This window comes from Neophocaena asiaeorientalis, unplaced genomic scaffold (assembly GCF_003031525.2).
Source record: "Neophocaena asiaeorientalis asiaeorientalis breed wild unplaced genomic scaffold, Neophocaena_asiaeorientalis_V1.1 scaffold249, whole genome shotgun sequence".
NCBI classification, from domain to species: Eukaryota; Metazoa; Chordata; class Mammalia; order Artiodactyla; family Phocoenidae; genus Neophocaena; species Neophocaena asiaeorientalis.
In genome coordinates, this window is record NW_020172625.1 from 1,755,773 (window position 1) to 1,771,099 (window position 15,327).

The following is a 15,327-nucleotide window of genomic DNA, read 5'->3' on the forward strand; positions in this document are numbered from 1 at the left end:
GAGTCATGAGAGACATGAGGAAGAGGTCCCTCTGAAGCTGCAAACCCGCTTCGGTGGGCTGTGCAGTGGGCGGTCTGCGTGGGCCCTTCCAAGTATGAGTAAGTGAGCCTTGGAGTTGATCCAGACATTGGACACCTGGTACAGAGTGACAAGCTCAGGAAGGGTCAAGAGTGAGAGAGCTTCCCCTCGTCTGCAGGGGCCTGGGAGACACCTGTGCAGCCTGCCCTCGATGGAGAAGGAGGGCAGGGCATGAAATCGAGTGTGAGATTTAGGTTTTAAGAAGAAGACTGAATCCTGAAGAACGAGCATAAGATTATTCTAATACCCCAAAGAGATGAAAAATCTATGGAACTGAACTGAGTTTTCATTGAGAGAACTGATGACCCAGGTGGGGAGGGGGTTTGAGGGAGCAGAACCGGATATTAGTTATGGGGAAAAACAAGAGCATTTCAGAGTAGAGGTGCTCAACGATTGAGTCACACGGATCCTCATTAGAAGGTGAAAATGGAGATTTGCTCATCTCTCTATTGGAAACTGCACTAGAGCTGTGCACTGTGATGAAAGGCAGGTACGGCGGATTAGAGCAAGCCCTGCACACAGCGCAGAAAGAGCTCGGCTGGAGCTCTTTCTCTTCCTCATGGGAGTTAAATGACCTACAACATATTTATCTTTCTCTTCCCTCACTGCTGGCCTTGATCTTCTATTTTAATTTTAATTTTAATTTTCAGTAGTCCTGATGCCTAATTATTTACCCATTTCTTTTTTATTGTAAGGTCAAAAAAGGGAGAATACTGTAAAGGTATTGTAAGATGTCGAAAGATAATTTTCTCTAAATTATTGCAAATCCTTTATAAAACGGAGCAGGTCATGTACACCACAAGCCAAGAACAACAGCAATAAAAAAGACAAAATTCAGTCCTTATGCCTTTGTACAAGTCTCCTAATTCTTTGCACTCCAGTTTTCTCTGCTGTTAAAGACAGGTGATAATTGTGTATGAAGTTCACAGGTTGTGAAGCGGGCTAAGTAAGATGAAGGGAAAAGTTTTAAAAAACTGTCAAATACTATTCAAACATAACATATTACTATTCTTATAATAAGTATTTGTTGAGTCATATTGCACAGGGATCAAGAGACGGAATTAATAAGAACAGAAATCATGTGATATTGCCATGGTGTAGGCACAGTGGTAAACATTAACACTGGAGAAATCATTTGCACTTAACGTTCTGGAATGCAAATCACAGCCCATACTACCAAAAACACTTGGAGTGGGCAGAGATCTTTGAGGTTATCCGGCCAAGTTTTCAAACTGCATCTTGCAGAGCCTGGGTTCAAGAAGTGTTACCTTAGGGGCTGGTAAAGTGGGAAGGCTGAGGCCAAGTGCTCTGGATCCTGACCCCAGCGGCTACTGCCTACTGCAGCCTTAATTAGTGTTAATTACTGGGGAGAAGTCCTGGTAAGATTTCATTTGAAATAATGTTCAGCCACTGCTCTTTATACCAAGGTTCAGAGGGTGCTGAGATTTGCCCATGACCATGAACTTAACCACGGGAAGATCAGACCTTGAGCCAGTTCTCCTGCCCATGGACCACTCTTCACATCATACACCACTTTCCAAGGGCTCAGATCCGGAGCTCCTGGCTTCAAAGCAACCTTTGGCCAGGCAAGCTAGGTGCTGGACTGTTCCCCCATGCACTTTGGCAAAATCAGTACAGTTTAAGAGGAAGCAGATTATCTTTTCAAGTTAAATAGGACATGGTACAAAAGACAAGTATTTGGAGCAGCACCTGGTAGGAGTACTGCCTTAGGAACGTGGGTTCACAAGTGAAATTACATCAATTTCTTACACACAAGGGATTTTCCTGGGACTCCAGTTCTAGATGGCTGCCACTCACAACCAAGACAAATTAGATTTGCCAAAATTAATAGAATGTAACATGAATTATTTGATTCAGTCACATTAGCTGCCAAATATTTCTTTAGGGTCTTGGGTTAACATAGAAGTAGAGAGGCTTGTAGAGAGAGGGCCATGCATAATAAAAAAAAATGACCAAGAAGTGTCCCTTGTTCATGAGAGGAGTAAAAGGGCTTCAAGAGTTATGTCCAGGAAGTACTCTCACTTATTGTTAAAGATAAACCCACTCAACTTGCCATATGAATCAGATCCCTTTTCTGATCTGCATTCATAATGATCTTCCAGTTAAGGCAAGTCTGATACTGTGCTTATCAAACCTAAAACTTCAATGGGTTCTTCCCCTTCCCTTTTAGAGATAACATCAAAATATAGCAGTCAGGTTACAAAGCTCCAAGACTGTGTACCAGGTTACCTTCATGGGATCATCTGGTGCTCAACCTTTGCTCTGACCTTTTGGTACCAAATGAACTCCATTTTTAGAGCTCAAAGAATGCCACGCTCTCACGCATTAGGCTTCCTCACACACTGATTCTTTGGCCTGGAAATTTTCGCTCTTGATTGTGCAATCCCTACTCTTTTTTCACATCTCAGACAACCATCACTTCCTTGAAGAAGGCTTCTCTGACCTCTAGTTCAGGTTGTGACTTTTGAATTGTCCCCATCACTCTTTGCACATCTGCTCTCATGACAGGAATATTGTATTGTGGAAACTTATGTGACTGGGAAATGAATTGATATTTACAACCATGGACACATTTCTAAGTGTCTGGGTCTTATTCAAATGTGGAGTGTCTTGATGGGTTTGGATAATCAAAATTGGGGCTGGAGCTGAGCTAGATTTAGGGCCTAGGATGATTTGATCTGTTCTGCATTTATAAAAAAAAAAAAGAGAGAGGTTTTTGTTTTGTTCTTTTCCTCTGACAAATACTGAGCACTTACAATGTGCCAGGCCTGGTCTAAGTGTCTTGCATGTATTCACTCACTATTTTCACAGTAGCACTCATGAAGATATCATTTTTATCCCTATTTTATAATGTGGAAAAAATATCTTTCCTAAGGTTTCACATGTAATACGTGATGTAGCTGGAATATGTTCTTGAGAGAGAAGGGGCACAGGAGAGCCAGAAGTAGCCACGGAGACAGGCAGAGAGAAGGTGATACTTGAAAACCACACAACATGGGGGAGGGGGGAGACAAGAAGATGCTGAGATGCCAAGGGACTATATTTTAAGCAGTATGATTTCTAACTTTTTAAGTTTATTTATCCTTCAACAATTTTTATTTAGCTTCTGCTATGTGCTAGGCACTGTTCTCGAATCTGTTTTCAAAGGTAAGGGCAGGGAGCCTTGCTTATACGCTGATAATTAGACAGAAACCTGGAGAAAGCAAGGGAACAAGTCACACATATATCTGGGGAAGAGCGAGCCAGTCAGAGTGAAAGGAAGATGCAAAGATCCTGAGGGGGGAGTGTGCTTGTTGTTTCTGGGGAACCTTCTAGAAGCCATTGTGTCTGGAGCAGAGTGGCAAGTGTAAGAATGCTGGAGATGAGGTCGGAAGGAAGTGAGAGTTGTGAACAGGTTAAGTCTCTGTAGGCTTTTATGCTGAGTGAGAGGAGAAAGTGTTTGGAGGGTTTTGAGAAGACTGGGACTTGATCTAATTCCTATTCTAAAAGAATCACTCTGGGTGCTGTGTGAAGAATACTCTGGAGATGAGCGGGAGATCAGTTAGAGAGGCTGTTGCAATAATCCAAACGAGAGACACAGGGGTGGTGAGAAGCGGTCAGATTCCAAATATATTTTGAAAATGCACTTGTTAAGTTTACTGTGATGTATTTCTCTATCTCTCAAAACTTCCATTAAGTCTCGCTCACTCACTAAAGCAGTGCTATAAATGGGGTGTGTGTGTGTGTGTGTGTGTGTGTGTGTATATGTGTGTGTGTGTGTAAACTAAAGAAGAGGTCTGAGTCTCTGGCCTAGTGAAAATGTGATACCAACAGTGAAAACTTTCCTAAACTCAACTACTTTAGCAGAAGGAGATGCTCAGAGCCATACATAGAATAAAAACATCAATTCCTTGGGAATTCTCACACTCCTGGGGAGGATACTGGAGTTTCCAAAATATAGGAATGGGATTCAATAAATTCTTAAATGACCTCAGCCAAAATCTACTTTTGTTTCCACCTAGCCCACTGGACTGAGATTCACGAGGGCTGGGATTGGGTTGTGCTTCTATTATTTGTCATCGCGTAGACAGGAGTGGCTCGCCCATAGTAGATGCTCGATAAATATTCCCTGAAGAAAGAAAATGAATAGCTTCCATTTCCAAGGGAGACTAATGTTCCACAGCCCCTGTTCATGCTGGAAGTCCAGAGTTTTAGCTGGAACTAAAACTTAAAAACCTTGCTTCTTCCTTAAGAAGTATTCAGGTGAGTATTTTTTCAGTCAACATCAGCGGCAGCAAATACTTCCTTTGTCTACATTTTGTGAGAGGCATCTATGGGGAAAAGGGATGCCAACAGAGGGACAGAAAGTTAATGGTAGTGAAGAGAACCACAGACCATGTCACAGCAAGACGTGGTGGCGGGAGTTCCTAGTTCTTCCACAAGTACACTGGGTGTATTTGAGCAAGTATTTTATTCTCCAAGTCGAAGCACTAAAGGGTAGTTGGTTATAAAAATTAGGGTTGTGCGAACACGAAGACCCTATGAATTAAGTGAGATCATGTTTATGAATAGGCCTTTTAAAAACTTTAAAGCACAGTGCATATGTGTATTATAATTGAGCTTACAACATCTTTGGTGAAGATCTAGTGACTAACAGAATGCATTTGATGGTGCTAGATGCTAGCATAAAGAATAAATGCCTTGAGAGAGGCATAAAAGCGCTCTTTTTTTCTGTCCTGGGCAGCCTGATTGTACTGGTCCTTGTCATCGTGTTCCTTTGTTCTTCAGCATGTGAGCGCTACAGGTAGGTGCCCGTCAGAACAAGAGAATCCACTGTTCACTCTGAGCTTTCCATTTGCTCCCTTCTGGACTTAAGGCATACTATGGAATTACTGTAAGCCCACGAGTCACCATCTGCAAATGAGGGATAAAATTTGCCAACTGTCTCCTAACCTCCCTGGGAGTAAGTGGGGTTTAATAAGATAATGAACATTATTCTCTCCATATGCACTCCACACCCTTGGCTCCCTTGGTCTTCCAAAGGCTCTACATAGGCAGAAATGCAGATTCTCTAAAATCAAATTCAGACGGTCAGAAGGCAAGCCACAGAGACTCATGCCAACGACTATTCATCACAAATTAACATTAATATCCATTAGTTAATGTTTCCTATTAGCGGCCGTACAGTTAATCAGGAACAGTATGTCGCTAGGCAGTGCCAGCTGTAGGTGGATAATTGGGAGGTAGGTGGCTTGCTTTCAGTGGCCACCACATCACCTCTGCTTGTCCTGTCAAAACTCCCCATCCGTTCTGTTGCTTCTTTCTCTGGCCATCAAATCTAAGAAAGGAATCCACATAAATGTGTTGGGAGGGCACAGCAATGTTTTCAGAGCATAAAGAGGAGTTGCAGTTTGAAAGAGGACTGCAGGAAGAGAATAATGTTTAGAAAAACTAAAATCGAAGAGCAGTGAATAACGATAATGAAAGGGATACCCGTAACAATGTCAACTCTCGCTCATTTAGTGCCAAATGTATAAAGCGTTGTGAAGGATAAAGACTCTCAGAAACGGTCCACGATTTCAAAAGCTGACCCTTTCCTTGGGTTGACCAGGAATAAGTCTACAAGAGTAAAATGACAACACTACAAATAGCAACACAAACTTCAAACCATAGCAGGAGTTTTCACAAGGCTAAGTACAGACTCCCAGCTTAGATTAGCTGAGTTTGAATAATGGTTCTGCTATCTATCAGCCTCAATATCTTAGCCAAGTTATCTAGCCTCTGTGTGCCAGAGTTTCCTCATCTGTAAAGTGAAGGGAACGATAATTCCTATCACATAGGGCTGCTGTGAGGACTTTACAGAATAGTACATTATTATGAAATAATACTGCCTCTGGCACATAGTAATAATAAATTATGATGCATTATTAATTGCAAAGTCTACTGTGGAGTATGAAGGCACTTCAGAAGAGGGAGACAAAACCAAGGAGAAGGGGGAATCTAAGCTGGGTGTAACCCAAGAAAGACCCTTAGAAAGGTGTAGAACATTCTAGATGGGACCTTGGGGTACGATGTGAGTAGGGGGATAGAGGTGCAGATATAGCACCCAGAAACCAAACCAAAAGGGACTTGAACCCTTGGTGCTTTTGGAAGATGAAGTTGGCCGTGCTCTGTGGAGGACCAGAATGCGGACAGATTGGTGGCAGCAAGTGAAGTTAGGAGAGAAATTTTAGGCATCAATGTGAAAGAAATTTTAGGTCTCAAGGAACCCTTTAAATCTGCGTATGCATAAAGAGGGCCCTTTCCGTAGCTTTCCTTCCCATCCTAAGAGCTAAATGTGAAGGGAAATGCTAATGCCCTCTCCAGAATGCAGAGCTAATGGGGTGCAGAGTTATCGGGAGAATTACTTAGTGGAAGTGCTGGAAGAATTTCTAAGGGAGAAGTCGCATAGCTGGTGCACAGGCTGATGACAGTAAAAATGGGACGTGCGTGACTGAAAATCAGAAACGTCCTTCGTGAGCCACAGAGCATCTTCCTTCACGTTAAGCTGTACATTTGCAGCCTGTCAGGACTTGCCTGCTCTCTTCTGAATATTCAGGCATCAACCTTTAGGGTGGAATTAGTAGCACTTTAATTTCCTGATAACACCTAAATTAAGGTAAGAGTTCTAAATACTTTATTAATAATGTACATGCTAATTAATAGAAAACACTTTTCCAGCATGCATTATTAAAGGATGTGTTCCAGCATGCCTTGTTATGTTTTCCAATTTCCTTGCTCAGAAAACTGGTCGCTGTTTCCACATCTTACCTGAACCTCCTCTTGGTCAACTCTGTACAACATATGGGAGGCGAACTCTCTCCACTCTGGCTTGGAGAAGAAAGCCTCCCTCAGCTCTCTGTCTTGCACTCTTTTGCAATGATTTCTCATTAAAATAAATTCTATCAGAGATATGCTTGAAGTTGGATACTTTGGGCCTAAAATTTTATTCTCTCGATGACTTGTTCTTTATACGTTTAGCTTGTGGCTCTAGTCCTCAAACACAAGGAGGAAAATTGGAACTCTCAGTCTCAGATTTGAATTTTTTTCCTTTCGTCAATAGGATGCCTACTGCTTCTGTTTTCCCAAGTGGAAAGTCTTAGAGTTCAACCTTTCTGATGTATCTTTTTAAAAAAAAATGTGGAATTAGCTCCAGTTCTAACTAGTGGGAAGAAAACTGAGGAAGTAGGTGACCTTGAGAGAGCCACTGGAATGGCTTAAAAGCATGGGCTATGCGGCCAGTCAGTGGAGTTTAAACTCAGATCTTGACACCTCCTCAGTGTGGGGCAGGGACCACAGTACTCAGCCTCTGTCTCTTCATTTTCTCATCCGGAAAATGGGCACGGCCGTGCCTGTTCACAGGATTATCTTGAGGATTGAAAGAGTCGCTACATCAAAGCTTAGTGCAAAGTAAATACTCCACAGATCCTATCAACAATTACTTCTTAGGCACACCTTTTCCTACCTCCATCCCCAGTACAGAGGATTCATGTCCCGATGCTCACATTAGGAGCTCCTGACCATTTTTCCAATTAACTTTCCACTTAATACATGTCAAATGTCTGGGAGAACCTGCCGGGCTATCTGAACCTGTGGTAAAGGGCTCAGCTTTTTCAGAGAGTTGGGCAAGAACTGAGCAAAGAGAAGCCCCCCCCAGTGCTTTCTGTCCACAAGGTCGAGAGATGAGAGACCACACTGTACCACCTTCTGTCTTATTAATAGGCAACCTAGCTTTCAAAATTAATCACCCCAATATATGGAAAGTCTGTACCATCACAGACTCCACAGATCTGGACTGGTCCACTACGGTGTGACTCCCTGATGCCTTCCCCTTCCCTATCCCATATCCAGATACTCAGCAGATTCCAACCCTAGTAAACAGCCAATTCCCCTTGTCCAGTGAAGTGTGGGGTGCTTCAGAGAGATTAGATTTGCTACGTATCATTATTTTTTCTTTAATAATTAGCAGAGGCCTTCTTCTCTTTCTTTTTCTTTCTTTTTTTTTTTTTTCCAGAAGAATGTTTTGAATTCTAAGGCCAAGGCTTGGCAGTAGCTCCCTGGTATCGTGGGACTGAAGATGGATTTCTCTCAGGGGGCCTGAGGAGGCCATCAGTGCAATTTGTTTCCAGCTCGGTGCTCAGTAATGGATGTGACCTTGTGTCTCACAGGGCTATCCTAGCACCGGGGCCCTGGATGTGAAGAGTTAAAACATTCCACTCCTCTGCGGAGAGATGTAGATACCTTGACATTCAGAGGCACAGTTCCCAACCTAATCCTTTCTAAATCAGATTAGCCCATCCCATCGCTGACAGTTCACTGACGAGCACATTCCTCAAAGAGAGTCATATCTGAGATGCAGAGCACTCGCTGCAGTTTTATAGTATCAGAGTAGTAATTCATGCCCTGAGTAATAAAGAAACTCATTAAATGTAGAAGCTTGGCTCTTGCTTTGCACTTAGACCTCCCAGCAGTTTAACTTATGCATAATGAGTCTAAATACTTTAAGGGATAATATAAAAATTATCCACTATTCTTTCATATCTAAAATTGTGCATTTGTTTCCCTTCACTACATGGCTAACATAACTAGGAAACAATATATTACCCTAATTACATGTTATTTATTAGAAAGGAAGGAAATAAGTCATTTGGAGACAAATCCCTGTACTTATTCATGGAACTGCTTTAGATGACAAAGATAGAGTAAAGCCAGCAGTCTTTCATTATATTTATTACACACTCTTTGTACTAATGAACAATACAGGCTTCAATGAAATAATGGTCTCAGCTCCAAGTTGTACGGAATGCTATATGGGCCATATTTATCAAGAGCGAGTCAGGGCTTTGCTTGTCCTTTGTGTCTTTGCTTTCCATTGAAGGAAGAGGATGGAAGACACACAAAAGTAGCTTGGGGAATTTTAATAAATACAATGGAAACTAGTTAGCACATTTTTTTTTAAGTCTTCCTGCAAGCTTCAGCAGCAGTTCACTCATGAAAGAAAACAATCACTTATTATCCCACACAAGTCCTGAATAGGGTCATTCCTTACATCTTGCGAACAGGAATATATACACACAAATACATATACCTAACATTTTGAAATTTTGATGAAAAAATTTCTAAGATTTCTCTAAGGAACTTTAAACATTTATTTGCTAATCCCATAAACTGGGGCAAAACAAGCTAATACAATTCTTTGTTTTAGAGTGGAAAACGAAAATGTATTTTAGAAAATCCAACCTGAAAGACGATGGGGATGTTCTTTTATCTCAAGTTTCAAAAACAATACAAACAAGTGAAACGGATTTTTCTCTACACGTCCTATATTTTTATCATGGTCCCTGCCACCCCTGGGAAGAAGAAAGTCTTCAGCGTGAAGGTGAGGGGCAAACCATTTTGTACACATGTGTTTTTAAGCAAGCCATCCAAAATTGGACGTGTGTTAGCTGCAAGAGGTGAAACATTTTTAGTTCCCTTTTTTTGGAATAATTGAGCCAATATGTTAGCATTTAGAAATGTTGCCTCATGAATAGCCCCACAGATAACAAAGGAGCACAGGAAAATCTAGGAGGGAAGGAAGCCAAGAAAGTCAGCTGGGACCATGACTTCTTTTGAATTAGCAGTTATCCTTCAGTTGCTTTTTATTCAAACATTTGTCTAGTTCCTCTTCAGAGCTGTTCAGTGCACCCTCTCCTGCACAGGAATATACAGTAGGATTTCCCACCCCAGATCAGACCATTGGTGCATGTAGCTGGTATGCTACCACTGGCAACCTTCCAGTAATGAGGCATCAGCAAGGCAAACCAACAACAAAGCATGTTGCCAATTATGTTAGGCCGTGAACAAGGTTCCGCTTGAGGGTGGTGTAGGCAGAGTGGGGAGGGAAGGAGGCAAGGGGAGGGCTGGTGGAAGGAACAGTTTAGGGCTAAGGCAGAAAATTCTGCTGCTGAAGAACTCATTTACCCATTCCTCCTCTAAATCCCCTCTAAGCTTTTCACAGAGACCAAATAAAGTTAGTTTGTTAAATGTATATTTTGGAAAACCTGTCTCTGAGTTGTGAGCAGTGAGAGGGAGCAAACCCAGGTTAGCTCCGTAAATCCTGTTAGAAGGGTAAATCCTGCTAAATCTTTTCCATATCTTTCCTCTCTGGTCTCTGGGTGACATGTTCTGGAGTCTTGTGAAATGAGCTACGTGTAATTCAGGTGAACATACCACCTAGCCTGCTTGGAAGTCCTGTTCACACCTGTTGTCCCGGAGCAATTTTTAATAGCAACACCCCTTTATTCTCAAAAGTGTCCTAGTTTAGACAATAAATCATATGGTTATCCTAGCTATATAATCTAGAACTCAGCTTCAGGAAACTGAGCACACAAGGGAACTTCCTAATTATGTTTCAGCCTCCTAGAAATACCCATTTCTACTCTGTAACTGTTATGAAGTGTTTTAAATAAATCTCACAAGTCTGATCTGTTCTGATGAACTGCTTTTGTGGAGGTGGTGGGGGAGGAATTCTAAGAACGCCACTTTCTAAGACGTTAGGAACCTGCTACCTTTCAGAGTAACCAGGCCAGAACCAGAAGATCCCTGTGTGATGTACTTGCAGAAGTAATTTGATCTTGGATGCTTTCCCTTTGTTTTATTATCTTTTTAACTTTTAAGCAATGTCAAGGTTACACTCAACACTACAGGTCCAGGGACTTCCCTGGTGGCGCAGTGGTTAAGAGTCCGCCTGCCAATGCAGGGGACATGGGTTCGATTCCCTGGTCCAGGAAGATCCCACACGCCACGGAGCAGCTAAGCTCGTGCGCTACAACTACTGATCCCACACGCCACAACTACTGAAGCCTGAGCACTGCAACTACTGAGTCCATGTGCCGCAACTACTGAAACCCGTGTGCCTACAGCCTGTGCTCTGCAACAAGAAGTCACCGCAATGAGAAGCCCCCGCACCTCAACGAAGAGTAGCCCCTGCTCGCCGCAACGAGAGAAAGCCCACGCACAGCAACAAAGACCCAATGCAGCAAAAAAATAATAATAATAAAAATTAAAAAATATATATGACAGAGCAAATGGATGCCACTTCTACTGTGTCCTTTGTGTGTCCTAGAGGTACATCCAAAGTGTGTTGGTCTTGACAGCTAGTGTAGAGCACGGGATCCATCAGGGCAGAAAATCTCAGAGTTCTGGGCTTGTTCAAGAGCCCTATTTACTTTAAGATTGGTGTGAAGGTGAGAAGTTAGAGGGAAATGCACGCGGGGCTATATCTACTCATCCTAACACCCATATTCTAGGCAAATGCTTTCTCCTTGAACTAAAATTAGGTTACCTGATTATTTCTGAGTTTCACTGCATGTTGTGCCATCAAGCCTAGCTGGGATTTCAAAGCTATAAAATTATCACATAAGAGAAACTCAAAGTTTTGGCCGATGGAAAATAATTTCTGGTAGATTGTAATTGGGATAAATTCATCAGTCAGAGTTAGGGCAGGAGTCTCATGACCAAATGCCTATGAGGGTCAAACAGATAATATAAAAAAGAGAAGAAGCCCAAGTTACATACATGGCCCTTTTGGTCTGACTTATTTTCTGCTTTCAATTCTCTATTTAACAAAAATATGAATATAGTAAGACATTTATTTATAGGTTAGGTCTATTTTTAGAAAAGACAACTCATAGTAAGTGGAAGTTAAATGGGATCCCTCTTTCAGGATGAAGAGAGGATATGGTGGGGATTGTGGAGAAATGGAGACTCGATGACCCATCTAAAGGGGAGAGCCACACTCAACTTCAGCCACCTGTTAACCTGTGGAGAAGGGGTGCCTTGTGATGAAACTTCTAAATTTTTCCAAGAGAAACAGAAGTCTCCATGCGGATAACCTGTATACCCCTGGGACTGGAGTTGTTTTCTCCACTTCTCAGGGTCTCTTCAGGACAACCATTCACTCTCGCTCCCCTCCAAATGTATTCCTTTGAAGCATAAGCCAGAGGGACTATCTTATTCATGCCTCTGTTATCCCCCTGAACACTGCTTTCAATGTCAAGAAAGACACTGGCTCATGGCCATCATACTCACGCAGCATTTTGGGAAGTCAAATATTGATGTAGATGGCCCATCCAACACCCTTGTCTTCAGTTCCTTGGACTATTCGAGTTACATGTTTCTTCCACTCCACCATAGTCACCTACTTCCCCAGCCATTCTCTATTACCTTGTCAGTGCCACTCCCTTCAATTTCAAACAACTCATTCTCTGGCTACCACTCTCTTTTCCAGTTGATTCCCTCTAATAATCAGATTCCAGGTTATCAGGGCTACCAATCCATTGACACAGGTCCTTACTAAGCTTGGATATAATGATTCATTATCATAATCACTCTGTTGCATACAACCTCATCTCCCTAACCTATTCACTACATCATACTCCCCTGATTAAAAAAAAATTAACCCTGGAAAAATCCAATTTTATACCTATTCTGCACCTGAACCAAGCAGCTGAATGTAGCTGAAGAAAAACACACAATCATGAAGAATGGACTCACTTGAAATTCATGACTTTAAACCTTAAGTGTTCTTAGTGTTTTAATTACTCTGTCAGTTCAGCCCCCACTATCCCAGAAAACCAGTTTGCATCTTCTCCCTTATCCTCAAACCTTCAACTCCTCCTCCATCTCCTTCTTCAGTCTCAGATACTGATCTTCATTTTTATTTTACTGGGTAAATATAATCAATAAGAAGGAGCTTCCACATTCTCCACCAAAAATCTATCAACTCGTTTGCATCTGTACCTCTGCACTATTTGTTCTCCTCTTACAAGAGACAAGCTGTAATTGCTTCAACCTAATATTCTGGATTCTGTCCCCTCTCACCCATTTGAGCCTCATACAATCTGACCCTTTCATTGTGCTATCTCATTCTTTACTGCGTCACTCCTCTGAACATATAAATGTGCTGTAATATCCCTCACCTTACCTACCTCTCTCTTCTTTGTCCCAGTATACCCTTACAGTGACTGACCTATTTCTCTCTTCCTTCCACAAGACAAGCTTCTAAAAATGTTGTCCATGCTGCCTGATTCCATTTTCTTACCTCCCATTCCATTTGAACACAATTCAAACAGAGTTTTTTCAAGATATATTTATGAGACAAATCTAGTGCTATGACTGACCTACAGTTGGAGGGCAGGAGATATCACACCTTTGTAGTACTTTGTAAATCCTATATTGCTAATCCCATTTGAGTTTATCATTACCCCGTGAGGTGAACAGGGGAAGAGTTCATCTTTCCTTTATACAAATGAGAAGAATGAGATTTGGGACATGGAGTCATTTCTTCAGATTAACATACATGGTAAGTGGTAGCTGCAGTGCCAGGAATCAGAACTCTAATGCCTTCAGAAAGATGAAATAAAGAAAGCATAGATGGGTCATTGTAATTGAAATTCATAATGTCTAAATATTTGAAGCTGCAAAGGCCTGTGAAAATGATTTATTTCAGTGAAATACTAGTGAGGCTACATAGTTATTTAGCAGGAGAACCTGGGCTCAGGCTTCCTGACTGCTGGCTGATGCTCTGTCCCAGACACCATGCCTCAGACTTGAAAATTCACCTTCACGAGCAGCAAACAGTTGAGTGAGCGGCAGCCATACAGCAACAATGGCAATTGGCAAAAGCTAATGTTCTCACAGTGAGGTCCAAGGAACTCTTGATTGGACTCTTACCTACCTGTGTTTAATAAAAATGCTGATTCCTGGGCCACACCCCGTTTGTGCAGTATCAGGTTCTCAGGACATGAGGCCCAGAAATTCACATTTTAAACAACTACATCATATATGATTCTTATACACTGTTAACCTTGAGGACCGTTGTATGAACAAGCGTGGACAAACCCATTCTGAACAAATTTCAATATGTAATTTCATCTTTAAAAGAAAATGATCATGTGCTTTGACTATTCATTAATGAAACAAACAAAAAAGGTTAAAAAATCAAGCTCTCTCTCCCCAGTAAGCTCTTAGAGTCCCATTCACTTTTGTTTGTTTGTTTGTTTCGCAGTTGAACATGGCCTTGGTGTTAGGTACTGTAGGGGTACACAATTCAAAGGAAGCCTATGCGGCTAGGGGATGAGGAACACAACTCATGGGTTAGGGAAAGGACTCACATTATGGAAATACTAGGAATTAAGGCGATTCATTCGCCCTTGCCTTTCAGCAAAGGTCATGCCTTTAGGTCACGGTGAGAACCTCAGTGGAGCGATCATCAGGCTTGCCTGGTGATGAATGGGCTGGAGCCGAGGCCATGCAGGGATTCATCACTGCAAGTGATTTATATTTGTGGACACATATAGAGGCTGCAGGCTCTAGAAATATTATGAGGGCTGGATGCCTTAACATGCCAGCAAACCTAGTGATGCAAGGTTACTGCTGAGATGACAGTGCTGGAATATTCAACCCCCTTGTTCCTAGCTGCATCTCCTTCTGGCTAAACTTTAAACTTAGAAAGTACCCTTGCCCAGGTCCACATCATAGACTGGTTTCATAGTTTGAGCTTGGATGTAACTTTGATGTAGAAAAAATATTTAGGGCCATGAAATTTTTCTTATATACCAAAACACTGGTGAAATGAGAGCTATATCTTTTGTAAGGTAAAAGGAAAAACATTTACCAATAACTAGCAGAATATTCAAACAAATGTCATTCTCATATTTCTTGCCAGTTGGGGAAAATAAATATTTAAGGGCTGAATTATCCTAATGTTGGTTCTCTCTCCACCACTTGCAATGTGCATGCAGAAACACACACTCAGGCACCCTCAAGAATCTACTACTGGGACTTCCCTGGTGTTGCAGTGGTTAAGAATCTGCCTGCCAATGCAGGGGACACGGGTTCGAACCGTGGTCCGGGAAGATCCCACAGGCTGGGGAGCAACTAAGCCCGTGCACCACAACTACTGAGCCTGCGCTCTAGAGTCTGCAAGCCACACCTACTGCAGCCAGTGCGCCTAGAGCCCGTGCTCTGCAACAAGAGAGGCCACCACAATGAGAAGCCCGTGCACCGCAACAAAGAGTAGCCCCTGTTCGACGCAACTAGAGAAAGCCTGCGCGCAGCGGTGAAGACCCAACTCAGCCATAAGTAACTAACTAACTAACTAAATAAATAAATAAATTTTATAAATAAAATTTATTTATTTAAAAAAAAAAAAAAAAGAACCTGCTG